The sequence below is a fragment of the Kogia breviceps genome, chromosome 18, assembly GCF_026419965.1.
Source record: "Kogia breviceps isolate mKogBre1 chromosome 18, mKogBre1 haplotype 1, whole genome shotgun sequence".
NCBI classification, from domain to species: domain Eukaryota; kingdom Metazoa; phylum Chordata; class Mammalia; order Artiodactyla; family Physeteridae; genus Kogia; species Kogia breviceps.
Window position 1 is genome coordinate 14,236,584 of NC_081327.1, and position 17,048 is coordinate 14,253,631.

The 17,048-nt window shown below is 40.6% G+C and overlaps 1 long non-coding RNA gene, 1 other non-coding gene and 1 pseudogene across 2 annotated transcripts in view; 2 read left to right on the forward strand and 1 right to left on the reverse strand.

Annotated features, from left to right (window-relative positions):
- Positions 1–345: 345 nt before the first annotated feature.
- Positions 346–7,314, reverse strand: LOC136793080 (zinc finger protein 461-like; annotated as a pseudogene).
- LOC131745647 (U6 spliceosomal RNA) lies at positions 4,675–4,781 on the forward strand. The gene has a single exon (XR_009332382.1). It is a non-coding gene; the product is annotated as a U6 spliceosomal RNA (small nuclear RNA).
- Positions 7,315–13,929: 6,615 nt separating the features above from the next.
- LOC136793034 (uncharacterized) overlaps positions 13,930–17,048 on the forward strand; it is a 37,092-nt gene continuing 33,973 nt past the window's right edge. Inside the window, exon 1 of the long non-coding RNA XR_010837761.1 lies at positions 13,930–14,656. This is a non-coding gene — a long non-coding RNA (uncharacterized lncRNA). The remainder of the gene's footprint in view (positions 14,657–17,048) is intronic.

Below are 17,048 nucleotides of genomic sequence, written 5' to 3' on the forward strand. Positions count from 1 at the left end.
TCAGCTCCTCTTCACTTCTGCCATTATCTCCATCTTGGAATATCTACTCCACAGGGGACAGACTCCAGCTGCTCAGCCTGGGGCCCATCTATCTCCTGCCTCAGATTTGGAAGTATTTTATATATTCATTAGATTAAGATACCTGGCAAGAAATCTTTTATGCCAAATAAGTTGTAAGAATGACCAAAAAAAAAAAAAAAGTTTCCTAAACGTTTCCCCTAGTGTTAATATTCTATAAGGAGTTGAGTCAAAGAAAAATTACCTTTGAATTAACACTATAAGCTTATGAATTCTCAGGTGTTCATAGAGACATGAATATTGGGCCTTCATATATTTCTTACATTTTTAGAGTCTTTTACCATTATTAATTCTCTGGTGTCCAATAAAGCATGAACAAAATCTGAAAGCATTCCCACATTCCTCACATTCAGGGTTTCTACTTAATGTACATTCACTGATGTTCATTCTATCTAAAGGCCTTCCCACATCATCGTGCACATTCATAGGTTTGGTTTCTCACCATTATGAATTATCTAATGATCTATAAGGATTAAATGAAGTTCAAAGGCCCTTTCATAAATCTTAAATTCACACAGTTTCTCCTTAATGTGCATTTTTTGATGTTAAGTGTTGAACTCCATCTATAGGCCTTCCCACATTCCCTGCATTCATAGGGTTTCTCACCAATATGAATTCTTTAATGTTGAGTAAGATGTGTCCTCTGCCTAAAGGCCTTCCTACATTCTTGACATTCATAGGTTTCTCATTAGTATGAATACTCTGATGACCTTTAAGGTGTGAATGAAGTCTAAAGGTTTTCCCATATTCCTTACATTCATAAGATTTCTCATCTGTATGAATTTTTTTATGTTGACCAAGTTGTGCACCGTAATCTAAAGGATTTTTCACATTCCTTACATTCATAGGGTTTTTCATCAGTATGAATTTTCTGGTGTACTCTAAAGTATCTGGAAGAACTGAAAGTCTTCCCACAGGCCTGACAGTCATAGGGTTTCTCCCCAGAATGAATATTCTGGTGTACTTTAAGGTTTTTGCCAAAACAAAAGCTTTCCCACATTCTTTACATGTATAGGGTTTCACGCCACTATGAATTTTTAGAGTGGCTGACATATTCTAAATGCCTTCCCACATTCCTTACATTCATAGGGTTTCTCCCGAGTGAATATGTTTATGTCCAAGGTCTCTGCCAAAAAACTAAAAGCCTTCCCACATAGGAGACCTTTACAGGGTTTCACTCCATTATGAATTTTCAAATGGCAAGTTGGTTGTTCACGAATTCTAAAGGCCTTTGCACATCCCTTACATGCATAAGGCTTCTCAGCAGTATGAATTCTCTCATGTTTGATTAGATCTGAGCCATAATTAAAGGTCTTCCCACATTCTTTACATTCATAACTGTTTACTAGGAATTCTGTGATGTAGGGTAAGAGCTGTATCTTTTCTGTGAGTAGATATATTTTCATAGATGATTTTCATTTGACTAAAATATTCTTTTTGAGGTTCTTGTTGTTTCTTTTTTTTTTTAAACATCTTTATTGGAGTATAACTGTTTTACAATAGTGTGTTAGTTTTTCCTTTACAACAAAGTGAATCAGTTATACATATACATATGTTTCCATATCTCTTCCCTCTTGCATCACCCTCCCTCCAACCCTCCCTATCCCACCCCTCTAGGTGGTCACAAAGCACAGAGGTGATCTCCCTGTGCTATGCAGCAGCTTCCCACTAGCTATCTAATTTACATTTGATAGTGTATATATGTCCCTGCCACTCTCTCACTTCGTCACAGCTTACCCTTCCCCCTCCCCATATCCTCAAGTCCATGCTCTAGTAGGTCTGTGTTTTATTCCCGTCCTACCACTAATCTCTTCATGACATTTTTTTTCCCTTAGAGTCCATATATATGTATTAGCATATGGTATTTGTTTTTCTCCTTCTGACTTACTTCACTCTGTATGACAGACTCCAGGTCTATCCACCTCATTATAAATAACTCAGTTTCATTTCTTTTTATGGCTGAGTAATATTCCATTGTATATATGTGCCACATCTTCTTTATCCATTCATCTGTTGATGGACACTTAGGTTGCTTCCATGTCCTGGCTATCGTAAATAGAGCTGCAATGAACATTTTGGTACATGACTCTTTTTGAATTATGGTTTTCTCAGGGTATATGCCTATTAGTGGGATTTTGGGGTCATATGGTAGTTCTATTTGTAGTTTTTTAAGGAACCTCCATACTGTTCTCCATAGTGGCTGTGTCAATTTACATTCCCACCAACAGTGCAAGAGTGTTCCCTTTTCTCCACACCCTCTCCAGCATTTATTGTTTCTAGAGTTTTTGATGATGGCCAATCTGACCGGTGTAAGATGATATCTCATTGTAGTTTTGATTTGCATTTCTCTAATGATTAATGATGTTGAGCATTCTTTCATGTGTTTGTTGGCAATCTGTATATCTTCTTTGGAGAAATGTCTATTTAGTTCTTCTGCCCATTTTTGGATTGGGTTTGTTTTTTTGTTATTGAGCTGCCTGAGTTGCTTATAAATTTTGGAGATTAATCCTTTGTCAGTTGCTTCATTTGCAAATATTTTCTCCCATTCTGAGGGTTGTCTTTTGATCTTGTTTATGGTATCCTTTGCTGTGCAAAAGCTTTTAAGTTTCATTAGGTCCCATTTGTTTATTTTTGTTTTTATTTCCATTTCTCTAGGAGATGGGTCAAAAATGATCTTGCTGTGATTTATGTCATAGAGTGTTCTGCCTATGTTTTCCTCTAAGAGTTTGATGGTGTCTGGCCTTACATTTAGGTCTTTAACCCATTTTGAGTTTATTTTTGTGTGTGGTGTTAGGGAGTGTTCTAATTTCATACTTTTACAGGTAGCTGTCCAGTTTTCCCAGCACCACTTATTGAAGAGGCTGTCTTTTCTCCACTGTATATTCTTGCCTCCTTTATCAAAGATAAGGTGACCATATGTGTGTGGGTTTATCTCTGGGCTTTCTATCCTGTTCCATTGATCTATATTTCTGTTTTTGTGCCAGTACCATACTGTCTTGATTACTGTAGCCTTGTAGTATAGTCTGAAGTCAGGGAGCCTGATTGCTCCAGCTCCATTTTTCATTCTCAAGATTGCTTTGGCTATTTGGGGTCTTTTGTGTTTCCATACAGACTGTGAAATTTTTTGTTCTAGTTCTGTAAAAAATGCCAGTGGTAATTTGATAGGGATTGCATTGAATCTGTAGATTGCTTTGGGTAGTAGAGTCATTTTCACAATGTTGATTCTTCCAATCCAAGAACATGGTATATTTCTCCACCTATTTGTATCATCTTTAATTTCTTTCATCAGTATCTTATAGTTTTCTGCATACAAGTCTTTTGTCTCCTTAGGTAGGTTTATTCCTAGATATTTTATTCTTTTTGTTGGCAATGGTAAATGGGAGTGTTTTCTTAATTTCATCTTGTTGTTTCTTAATCTTGACTTTCTTATTACCTATTATAATAGGTAACATAGTACGTATATCCAAAATTCGATACTGTGCTAAAATCAAAGTGTTGACAAGGCTGTCTTCCTTCTGGAAGCTGTAGGGGAGAATCTATTTCCTTGCCTTTTCTAGCTTTTAGTGCCTGCCTTCATTTCCTGGCTCATGGCCCCTTCCTATGTCTTCAAAGCCAGAGCACGGCATCTTCAAATCTCCTTCTATGACTCTCCTGCCTCCCTCTTTCTCTTATAGGAACCCTTTGATCACACTTGGCCCACCAGGGTAATAATCTAGGATAATTTCCCCATCTCAGGGTCCTTAATTTAGTCATACCTGCAGAGTCTCTTTTGCCATGTAAGTTAACATATTCACAGGTTCTGGGGATTAGGACATGGACATTTTGGGGACATTAATGTGTCCAGTTGGATTTATTTGAAATGAAGGGATGGTCAATACTAGATAATCTGTTAATATGACTGGTTGTAATATTAGATCTAATGGGGAAATTCACATAATTCTCTCCTTAGAAGCTCAAAAAGCATGTGATAAATTCAAAACCCAATCTTGTTTTTTAAAGTTCCGTAAAATAGGAATTGATATATAGATATATTGCAGCTTAAAAGCCAGTAACTTAAGGAGGAAACACTGGAGGCATTCCTGCTAAATTCAGAAAAAAACAAAGGTACTCACCATCAACCCTACTATTCACTGACACAGAAGGAAATTAGATATGTAAAATTTGGGAAAAAGGGGTAAAAAACTAACATAATTTACAGATATGATTGTATCTCTGGGAAACTCAAGAAAATCAAGTAAAAATCTGCCACAAACAACCAGAGAATTCAGTTTGGTAGTGGGATATAAAATTAATATACTGAAATTACTAGTCTTCATATATAAAAATAATAGTTTCATATTAGAATTAGGGAATCTATTTTTAAAGCAAAAAACTTAAGATGAAATTAGCAAAATTTATGATGGACACAGTAAACACTCCTAAATGGCAAATGCATTTTAACATTGGAAAACATATCCTATTCTTGGATGAGAACATTCAACAGCATAAAAAGACATTGATAATTCTCTTAATTGAGTACAAACTTCATGTGATTCCCCATAAAAAAGCCAGCATGTTTTTTCTCTCAAGAACTAGACATGTTAAATTTAAAGTTCAGTGCTCGCTTCGGCAGCACATATACTAAAATTGGAATGATACAGAGAAGATTAGCATGGCCCCTGCACAAGGATGACACACAAATTCGTGAAGCATTCCATATTTTTTTTTAATTTAAAGTTCATATAGAAGGACTTCCCTGGTGGTGCGGTGGTTAAGAATCCACCTGCCAATGCAGAGGACACAGGTTCAAGCCCTGGTCTGGGAAGATCCCACATGCCACGGAGCAACTAAGCCCATGCACTATAACTACTTATCCTGCGCTCAGAGCACGTGAGCCACAACTACTGAGCCCACATGCCACAACTACTGAAACCCATGTACCGTAGAGCCCACGCACTGCAACTGCTGAAGCCCACACCCTCTAGGGCCCATGTGCCACAACTACTGAGCCCACGTACTGCAATTAATGAAGCCCACGTGCCTAGAGCCCATGCTCCGCAACAAGTGAAGCCACCACAATGAGAAGCCCGCGCACCACAACGAAGAGTAGCCCCCACTCACCACAACTAGAGAAAGCCTGTGCACAGCAACAAAGACCCAATACAGCCAAAAATAAAATTAAAAAAAAATAAAGTTCATTTGGAAAAATAAGGAAGAATAACATGAAAATGTTTGAAAAAGAACAACAGTGGAATAATCATACCAGATGTTGTTTGTGTTATGTTAAAGACTGAATAATGAAAATATTATAGTACTGGTGAATAATTATACAGGCAATATGAATAGAACAGAATAGAAAGTTCAGAAGCATTGCAGATATTTTACAAAGTGTAGTGTATATTAAAGTGAACTTCAATTCAGTAGGACAGATTTTTACATATATGGTAGACTGAAACTATTTTACATACACACAGAAACAAACAAAAAAAACAGTTATTACCTAAGAAAAACCACAAGCCAAAACACAAAACGGCACTGCTACAAAAGGTGAGAGTGACTCACCAATGGTATTCCAAGCTCAACATTTGTCAGAATAAGAAGTAGGAAGAAAGACATAATAAACAACTGGTGTTTATTTGATGGGGGAAGGGTACTAAGCCAAAAGCAGCAAATAGACTGAACCTGCACAGCATGTCTACATGACTACAACTATTTGCCTTCAGAAGAAAGCAATAGGTGCGGGAACTTGGACATGATTCATAGGCCAGTTGCTGGTAATGCCCTAGAAGGAGAGGGAAGCACCCACATCCACAGCACTAACCATTAAGGTAACCTCATACCCCATAACACGAAAATATATCTCCCCTTTATCTTTCTCTCTCTCTCTCTTTTTTTTTTTTTTGGCTACATTGGGTCTTCGTTGCTGCACCTGGGCTTTCTCTAGTTGTGGCGAGTGGGGCTACTCTTCACTGCAGTGCACAGGCCTCTCACTGCAGTGGCTTCTCTTGTTGCAGAGCATGGGCTCTAGGCACACGGGCTTCAGTAGTTGCAGCACGCAGGCTCAGTAGTTGCGGCACATGGGTCCTAGAGGGTGCGGGCTTCAGTAGTTGCGGGGCATGGGTTCAGTAGTTGTGACATGCAGGCTCTAGGGTGCACAGGCTTCAGAAGTTGTGGCTCGCGGGCAAATAAAGTGACACCCACCCCAATTTTAAAAAGTAAATGCCATGAATAACTTGTGGTAGGGAAATTTTTCATAAACAAGACATTTAAAGCACAAAACATAAAACAAATAGTTGGAAATGCCATTACATCAAAATTAAGAAATTTTATCAAGACTTCATAAAAATATAAAAACAAGTTATAAACTAGGAAAAATAATTACAACATATCAAATAGCGAACAAATGACTAGTATCCAGAATATATTAAAGCTCCTATGAATCAATAACACAAGGAGCAATACCTGAGGAGTGCAGATCTTGGTTAAAAACCTGTGAGTGACTTTTCAGGCCTGACTAAAGGCTGTTAAAATGGTTTTATGTGGCAGGCCTACAGAGGTAAGCTGCCCTCCCCATACCAGACTTGGTACGCTGCCAGTACACTGCAGTTTCTGAAGGGAGTTGCAGTGAAGGACTCAGGGCCCCCTGGACAGTTATGTTCTTCACATATTTGAATTCCTACCCTTGGTGCCTTCTTTCCCAAGTCTCTGTATCTGAGACCTTGAGCAGAGGTCTTCTTCAGATATCTCTTCTGATACTTCCTTGTTAGGGGAAAGCTTGAAAATGCTTCTCCCAACTCTCACTCAGTACCCAGTACTTTCCCATTCCTAGGGGTATCCAAGGGGAATCCCTCGTCTCCTCTCTGATCCCAAGGTCCACAAAAGTGCCAGAGCCTTTTGTTCAGGACTCCTTCAACAGTGAGAAGATTCCCACATCTGCACTGATCCACCTGACCCTCAACTGGTGCAACTGATCTCCTCCTGGATCCTAGAGAAGACAGCCCACAGAAATTCAGACACATTCCTAGGCTGGGCTTATTCTCATGGACTGCCACAAGTCATCATAAGATGCCAAAACTACATGGAAAAACTGTCCTGCTTGCCAGACCCTGCCCAAGACTAAGAACACTGCCCAGGGATAGATTTCCCAGCCAGTGGGCCGGGATATTCTTGGCAGAGAAACCAAATTGGGCCTCTACCTATCCAGAGTTTTGCTGGATCCTGACTGCAGTTGACACTCTCTGGGTTTGGCCTAGCCATCTACGTGAATTCCACTGACTCAGACCACATAACCCAGGCCCTACAATACCACATTTGCTTCTTTGGATTTCCTGAACATATTGCTTCTGATTATGGCCCCTGATTTGTGGCCCAAGCTACACATCAGTGTGCCTAATCACAAGGTGTATGGACTCTCCATGCTCTATATCACCCCCAAGCTGAAGGGATGTTTGAGCATTTAGACGGACAATTAAAGGACAGGATTAGGAACCTCCCTGGTGGAGCAGTGGTTAAGAATCCACCTGTAATGCAGGGGACACAGGTTCGATCCCTGGTCCAGGAAGATCCCACATGCGGCGGAGCAACTAAGCCTGTGTGCCACAAATACAGAGCCTGCGCTCTAGAGCCTGTGAGCCACAACTCCTGAGCCCACGTGCTGCAACTACTGAAGCCCGCGTGCCTACAGCCTTTGCTCTGCAATGAGAAACCACAGCAATAAGAAGCCCACGCACTGCAATGAAGAGTAGCCCTTGTCCGCCACAACTAGAGAAAGCTCGCACATGGCAACGAAGACCCAATGCAGCCAAAAATCAATCAATCAATCAATAAAAATTTTAAATAAATAAATAGATAAAGTATACGATTCTTAAAAAAAGGACAGGGCTTCCCTGGTGGCACAGTGGTTGAGAGTCCGCCTGCCGATGCAGGGGACACGGGTTCATGCCCCGGTCTGGGAGGATCCCACATGGCGTGGAGTGGCTGGGCCCACTTATCTCATATAAACTATGAGAAAGGGAAGGAAAGGAATCAACAACAAAATCTCCCTGGACAGATTAAGTAGCAAATCAGATACAACTCATGAGAGAATCAGTGACTAGAGACTTTTCTGGAGAAATTTTATATCACATACTATATAGAGGAAAAGAGACTAGAAATATGAAAGCAAAGTTAAGAGTCATGAAGAAAGGACAAAGATCTTATCTGTCTTCCAAAAAAGAACAGGGTTGAAACTATATTCAAAGATGTAATAGCTTTTTTTATTCAGAGCTGATGAATTTTTCTTTCTGGGATCATTTTCATTTTTTCTAAAGTACATCCTTAGAAGTTTCTTTCTGTTCATGGTTAACTCAATTCTGTTCATTTTGATCATTTTCAGATGAATAGAACTGCAAGAATTTATCATGAACAGAAAGAAACTTCTAAGGATGTACTTTAGAAAAAATGAAAATGATCCCAGAAAGAATAACTAAGAAGAAAGTGTAAAGTAAGACTTTGAAAAGTGTAAGCAAAAATTGTTTACAATTAATGTAATGAAACAATAATAATATTTAACTAATAACATTAAAATTCTGAATAATAATAGCATATGAGCCAGAAGATGGAGAACTGGAATTATAACATTTAAAAATCTTTATAGGGCTTCCCTGGTGGCGCAGTGGTTGAGAGTCCGCCTGCCGATGCAGGGGACGCGGGTTCGTGCCCCGGTCCGGGAGGATCCCACATACCGCGGAGCGTCTGGGCCCGTGAGCCATGGCCACTGGGCCTGTGCGTCCCGAGCCTGCGCTCTGCAAAGGGAGAGGCCACGACAGTGAGAGGCCCGTGTACCAAAAAAAAAAAAAAAAAAATCTTTATATTACTTGAGAAGATTATGATAAAGATACTGATTTATACTTTAAGTTAATTAGGTATGATGAAATTTCAAGAATAAGAACTAAAAGAAAAGAGAAAATAATAGCTAACAAACTGTGCTTACCATGGGCCAGGCACTATTCTAACTGCTTTATACATATTTGAACTCATTTAATCCTCACAAGAATCCTATAAGTAGGTATCACTACTATCTATATTTACAAATGAGAAAGTAGGAGCCCAGAGAGGATAAGTGAATTGCCAAGTCACACAGCTATTAAATGGCAGAGCCAATGACACCAAAAGCAACAAAAGCAAAAATAAACAAGTAGGACTACATAAAAAAAAAAAAAAAAGCTTCTGCACAGCAAAGGAAACCGTCAACAAAATGAAAAGGCAACCTACTGAATGGAAAAAAATATGCAAATCATATATCTGGGGTTGGTATCCAAAACCTCAATACATAAAGAACTCATACAACTCAATAGTAAAAAAAATAAATAAAACAATCTGATTTTAAAATGGGCAGAAGAGGGACTTCCCTGTTGGTCCAGTGGTTAAGAATCCACCTTCCAATCCAGGGGATGCGGGTTTGATCCCTGGTCAGGGAACTAAGATCCCACATGCCACGGGGCTACTGCGCCCGCATGCCTCAACTACTGAACACACGAGCCACAACTAGAAAGCCCATGTGCTTCAACTACAGAGCCCACACACTCTGGAGCCCATGAGCCACAACTAGAGACAAGCCCGAGTGCCACAATGCAGAGCCAGCGTGCTGCAGTGAAGGTCCCACGTGCTGCAACTAAGACCTGATGCAGCCAAAAATAAAAATAATAAATAAATAAATTTTTCTTTTTTTTAAATGGGTAGAAGATCTAAATGGACATTTTTCCAACGACATACAGATGGCCAACAGGTAAATGAAAAGATACTCAACATCACCAAGCATCAGGGAAATGCAAATCAAAACTACAGTGGGGAAAAAAAAAAAAAAAAAAACTACAGTGGGGAATTTCCTGGCAGTCCAGTGGTTAGGACCTGGCACTTTCACTGCCAGGGCCCAGTTCAATCCCTGATCTGGGAACTAAGATCCCGCAAGCTGTGAGACGGGCCAAAAAAAAAACCACAATGAGATATCATTTCACACCTGTTAGAATGGCCATTATCAAAAAGAATATAACAAGTGTTGTCAAGGATGTAGAGAAAAGGCAGCCCTTGTCATTACTGATGGGAATGTAAATTGATGCAGCCACTATGGAAAACAGTATGGAGGTTCCTCAAAAAATTAAAAATATAACTACATATGATCCAACAATTCTTCTTCTGGGTATTTTTCCAAAGAAAACGAAAACACTAATTTGAAAAGATATGTGTACCCCCACATTCACCACAGCATTAACCAAGACATGGAAACAGCCTAAGTGTTCATCAATGGATGAATGGATAAAGAAAATGTGTGTGTGTGTGTGTGTGTGTGTGTGTGTGTGTATACACAAAATTAAACAGACAATTACCACATGATCCAGCAATTTCACTGCTGGGTATATACCCAAACACTTGAAAGCAGGGACTCAAACAGGTATTTGTACACCCATGTTCCTAGAAGTATTATTCACAATAGCCAAAAGATGGAAGCAACCCAAATGTCTGCTGATGGATGAATCGATAAACAAAATGTGGTAAATACATACAACAGAATTCAGCCTTAAAAAGGAAATTCTGACACATGCCAGAACATGGATGAAACTTGAGGACATTGTACTAAGTGAAATAAGCCATACACAAAAAGACAAACATTGTATGATTCAACTCATATGAGATATCTAGAATAGTGAAATTCATAAAGACGGAAAGTAGAATGGTGGTTGCCAGGCCCTGGTGGGGAAGAGGAATTGGGAGTTATTATTTAATGAGTACATAGTTTCATTCTGGGAAGATGAAAAAGTTGTGGAAATGAATACAGTGATGGTTGCAAGAGAATGTGAATGTACTTCATGCCACTGAATTTACACTCAAAAAAGGTTAAAATGGGGCTTCCCTGGTGGCGCAGTGGTTGAGAATCCGCCTGACAATGCAGGGGACGCGGGTTCGTGCCCTGGTCCGGGAAGATCCCACATGCCGTGGAGCTGCTGGGCCCGTGAGCCATGGCCACTGAGCCTGCGCGTCCGGATCCTGTGCTCTGCAACGGGAGAGGCCACAGCAGTGAGAGGCCCGCGTAGCACAAAAAAAAAAAAAAAAAAAAAGAAGAAGGAATGTTTGGCAGGCAATGAAAGTAGGGGGATCAGTTAATAGGCTGTTGCAACATCAAAGGAGAGATGCCTGTGGCCTAGATGAGGACCAGCTGAACTTGTACATGCAAGGCTTTCAAGTTCCAAGTCACCCTCACTCAGCTGGGCACAGGCCTATAACCTTTCTTTCCACTGTCTGGAACTGCTCCCCTTGCTCCCAAGAACAAATTAAGTCTAGCTAGAATTCCAAACTGGATGTTTGATAATCTAATTAAGTGCTATGTGAAGTTTATAATGGCCAGCATTGCCTAAGCAATTCGATACATGCTGTCCACCTACAATGTTTTGATCACCTTATATCCCCTCTTTGCCCCTTCATGGCCACCCCCACCAGGGCACTATAGGGGCACAGGCCTCTGGAGAAGAAAAAAGTTTTTGTCATTTCAGAAGAAGGAAGTATTCATGGATGTGGTCAAATCCGTGAGTGGCTGTGGAGGACAAATGGATAAATCCTGTCCAGAGGAACTTCTTCAAGGATGTGATAATAGAGAAGTAAGGAAACAGTTCTACTAATTGAGAACAGTTTCCCCTATTATTCATAATCTGCCCTTTAAGACATCTATTTTCCTTCATGTGAATTTCCAGGGAGCTTCTGAAGAGCTTGACTCTAGCTAAGAATTGGTTTGATATTTACTGAGCTTGAACTGACAGCTCTAAAGCTTCTTCATTCTGAGGACCTCACATTCCTTTGGCCCTTTTACAAATAACTTCTGTTCCTAAAAAATTAGTGAGGAGATTTAACTATACAATTTCTTGAGTATTTTCTATTTATTTTATTTTTAAATTTTATTTATTTATTTTTGGCTGCGTGGGGTCTTCGTTGCTGTGCGTGGGCTTTCTCTAGTTGCAGCGAGTGGGGGCTACTCTTCGTTGCGGTGCACAGGCTTCTCACTGCAGTGGCTTCTCTTGTTGCGGAGCACAGGCTCTAGGCATGCGGGCTTCAGTAGTTGTGGCTCGCGGGCTCTAGAGTGCAGGCTCAGTAGTTGTGGCGCACGGGCTTAGTTGCTCTGCGGCATGTGGGATCTTCCCAGACCAGGGCTCGAACCCATGTCCCCTGCATTGGGAGGCAGATTCTTAACCACTGCACCACCAGGGAAGCCCTTCTATTTATTTTAAATTGCTTAATGTTAGTCATAATAATGAAAATGGATATGTTCTATCTCAAACATATTTTTACTTAGCTGCATAAAATGCCACCTTATATTGAGATTTACTTAAAATTTTCCTATTTGTGAAAGGTAATTTTGGATTTTATTATCTCAAAGGTTGTCCCAAAGTGTTATAGTCTCTGCTTTTAGATCTATCCATGGTTCTACCATTTTTGTAACCCTTAGTGAATTTCATTCCAGTCCTCCTTCCGTTTAGATATCTGGTGATGGAGTCCATGGATTCCAGATTGAGAACTCCAATGAGGACCATTTGAGAATTTAATTCAAAATAGAACTGGAAACTGGTCCAAGTATTTACTCACAAATTACCTGGCAAATCCCTTGTCCTATTGGTATAGAACTCTTTGATCAAGCCCCCATGTCATTCCTACTCCAAAAATATTGGCAAAGTGAAAGATCTTATCACCTGTTTAGACTGAGACTAACCAAAACCAACCCACAAGTTGCATGGCTTTTGCTTGGTGTGTGCCACATATGCACTCATCTTATTTTCAGCAATTCAGTTGTTATGATGAAGCCTCGGTATTTGCCTCACTAGGCCAGCAGAGATCTTAGAGGAGATATGGCACACAGGAGAAACTGCCAAATTAATACTAAGACGGAGGGAACATATAGGAAACTGGGTCTCTGGGTCTAACCCCAAGGCCTCCATTATGTATCCAAATGGGAAGTACTAAGGACAAGGTCTCTTGAATGGGCTTTTGGTAGTCAGGAATTGTCAGAAGAGGAAAAAAATATATGCCTTGGCAAACAAAGATTTCAGGGAAGAAAGAAAAAAATCCCAAAGCACTTTGATCTTGGCCTTTGGATGTTCAAAAACCATTCTTTCCTCTTAGGTAACTGAGGAAAAAAGAAGAAACTGATGAGACACTTAGCTTTTCTTGGGATCCCACACCTTCTCCAGCCCCTCTCCACCCACACACACATACAGAGGAAGGTCAGGGAAGACTGAAGAATCCAGCCCAATGCAGTTACAGGAAAAGAGTTACAATCTATCATGGGCTCACAAATGACTCCTAGGTATGAAGTGATGAAGCCACACTCGCACCATCACTACCCACCCACCATGGCACACACAGTGCTATACAAGGTCACCCGGTTACATATAATCCCACATACATAACAAGGGGACACACAAGGTCTCTATCGCACGGCCACAGGACTCCCCGCACCCACACACTTAGGTCATATTAGTTGCACCTGCACAGTCACAGGCGCCTGACACCGCAGCTTCAGACCTCCAAATCCTAGGCACAAGGTGCTGCACACATTCAAACAATCACACACCCATTACCGGGACACACAGCTCCAAATGCACAGTCACCTGCCCTCTACACCCCCCACAATTGCGCACAATGCAGTAACAATCACATACCCTTTCTGGGAACACGTACAGTCACAAGCACCCCACTCCATCACCCAGAGTGATCACTACATACTGTCACCATCACACACTGCGAAGACACACTGTAACAATTACACACACACACACACACACACACGATCTCCTCTCTTCTGTTCTCTCCAGACACGAAAGGCCGGGGCCCCAACTCCTCACCCTAGTCCTTCCCTAGTTCCGGTCTGGTCCAAAGTAGCTAAGTTGCACCGAGTTCCAAAAGCCCCTCGGCAGCTAACTCCGCGGAGCCAACGGCCCCACCACTGCGAAACTCAACAGCGAAATACCGCGGGACATAGAGTGGGCCTGCGGAGTTCTCTGGGAAATGTAGTCCAGAGGCTGAAAACGGGCCCCCGATTCCTCTCAGCGCGGAAGCTAGGTTTGCGCTCATCCACCGCCTCTCTGCACCAATCAGAAGCGCAAGGCCCGGACGCCAAGCGGCTCGTAGATGGAGCCGGCATACCTGCTGGAGTTGCCAGTCCTACCCATCTCAGGCAGCTTAGTTATCGCCCGTAAGCAAAAGTCGAGACCGCAAGTTCGCGGCTTAAGTAGCTCCGAGTCGCAGAACCTCTGGGAAACGTAGTTCACGCCAGAAAAGCAGCCAATCGGCCAGAATGCAAGCGAACTGATTCTTCTCAGCTGGTCCTGGCCCGCGTGACCCAACCCGCCGGGCCCAGGAGATTTCTGGAGGTTCTAGTCCGCCCTCGGAATGCAGAGGGGATGACACACTTTTCATCTTTGTCCGTCGGGTGAGTCCAGGCCTCGGTCCGCGCAGCGCTCAGGGTGAGAGTGAAGGTGGGACCTAATCTTCTCTTTCTGGACTGTATTGAAGAGGCGACAGAGAAGAAATCACGATCTTGAAGAGCGTGTTTGCGCGCGTGCATCTCCGGACTCAGGTGAGGAAGAGGGCGGGGCAGAGGATGCTGAAGATGCTGAGTTGTGACCGCAGGTGTGACTGGGTGTTGTGTGTATGTGAATGTGTGTCACCTGTTTGGGAGACCAGGCTTGTATCTGTGTAACAGAAATTAACCTCCGAGCCTCCTGTTAGGCTTTTGTAAAACGATAAAAGAGGGTATCTTTATGGGGCATCAATTTTACTTGAAGGTTGACAGAATTTTTTTTTAATCTACTATATGCTAAACAACATTAACGGGTTATGTTAAAATAGGCACTTTTACTATGGATTAGAATGCAAATTCAACATGCTTTTAAAGCAAGAAGGAAGATTGCAAAGTAATTTATTACGAAATGCTTGGTTTTATCTGTCCCAGACCCTCAAGTATAGACACTCTCTACAGTGAAACTACCAAAATATTTGGGTTTAATCTGCCACCTTACTGTTTGTTTTCTGTTTATTCCACCTATTCACAATCTTAACATTTTCAAAGAGTACAGATTAGTTATTTTGTATAATGTTCCTCAATTTGGGTTTACCTGATGTGTCCTGATCATTTACACATTTGGGGGAGGAAAATCCCATAAATGATGCTATACTCTTCTTGGTTTATTTTATCAGGAGACACACAATGTCAATATGTTCCATTACTGGTAATGTTAACTCTCCCCCCATCCCCCGCCCCAGATCTTAGTTCCCGGACCAGGGATGGAACCCATGCCACCTGCATTGGGAGCGCAGAGTCTTAAACACTGGACCACCAGGAAAGTCCCAGGTTTTATTACTTATAGTTTAAATGGTGTCCATAAGATTTCTCCACTGTAGAGTTAATTAATGAGTATGTTCGATTTATCAGTGAATAAATAAAAAGAAGCCAGCTGGCAAAGGAGCCTGGGAAATGTAGTGTGCAGAGTCCCAATCCCAGCATTACAGAGAACCATATAGAAGGTTCAGTGTGGGACTGAAACACAATAAATGAATAACCAGCACATGACCATCTTGGGAATTTCCTTCACCTCTTATGTTGGATTACTGGTTTTCTGGAGCTTATGTCTTCTTTTTTTCTTTATTTAGTCTCACATTTTTAGTTTTTAAAAAATCCTCCATTAGCACCTTGAGAAAGATTAATTTGGAATAAAATTTTGGGGCCCTTACAAGTCTAAAACATCTTTATTCTAACCTCTTTTGGATGATAGCTTAACTAGGTTTGGAATTTTAGGTTGGATATAATTTTCCCTTCGAATTTTGAGAGAATTATACCATTGTCTTCTAGCTTACAGTTTTTATCTTAAAGTATGATGATAATTTGATTTGTATTTTGTTGTTCTTCGTTCTCTTTAGAAGCATTCTTAAATGCTTCTCTTCACACCTAGTTTTCTGAAACTTCACAAAGGTGTGCTCTGGTATGAGTCTTTTTGGTTCATTGTACGGGGTATTCAGTGGACCCCTTTATGTTGAAGAATCGTGACCTATATTTCTAGAAATCTTAAATTTTCTGAAATTTTCCTCCATTCAGTTTTCTCCTCTCTCTTTCCAGAACCTTCTCTTTCTGGATGTTGAAATTCCTGATTTTATCTGTTATCTTTCTTGTCTTTTATTACCTTATTTTTAAACTTTTTCCCCCCTACAACTGAGTGATTTCCACAACTCTTTCCCATATCTGCTATTAAATTTTTAATAATAGGTATTTTATTTTTAATTTCCAAGAGCAACTTTTATATACATGTTAATTGTTTCCTGGATTTAAGATCTCCTCTTACCTCTTGGTGCTATTGTAGGGGGATTTGGGGTGGCTTTTTCCTGTGTGTGTATTTTTCTGTTCCTTAACTGTATTCATTTCCTTAGTTCTTTTTTTAATTGTTTTCATCTGTCTTTCATATTACTAGGTTTACATTTACATATTGCTAGGCTTTCCCTAGTTTGTTGATTAATACTGTCCATTCATCATTTATTAATAACACGCTAAAAAGATGACGGTTGTTGGGCCTCAAAACAGGCCACCCCAAGAAATGCCACAATGGCATATTGATTGTTTTGAATTAAAGTTACTTGAGAAACAGCTAGTGGGGAAAAATGATATAAAAAACACTCTGACCCCCTTCTTTCCCCTGAAAGCAGGAAATAAATCTCCCATTTAAAACTATCCTCCCTATACCAAGAGAATAAAAACCATCCTTATCACCAGAGTTAGGGAATTCAAGGCTAAGAAAGCTGTATACATGAACTTTTTTACTGCTTCGTTAGTCTGCTCCGCCAAGCACAAGGCCCTTTGTTAAATCTTCACAAATAATTGTTCCTTTGTCAGGGGTCCCATTTCTATGAGAGCTTCATGCATATAAATTAAATTGGTTTTTTTTCCTCCTGTTACTCTGTCTTGAGTTAATTAAATTATT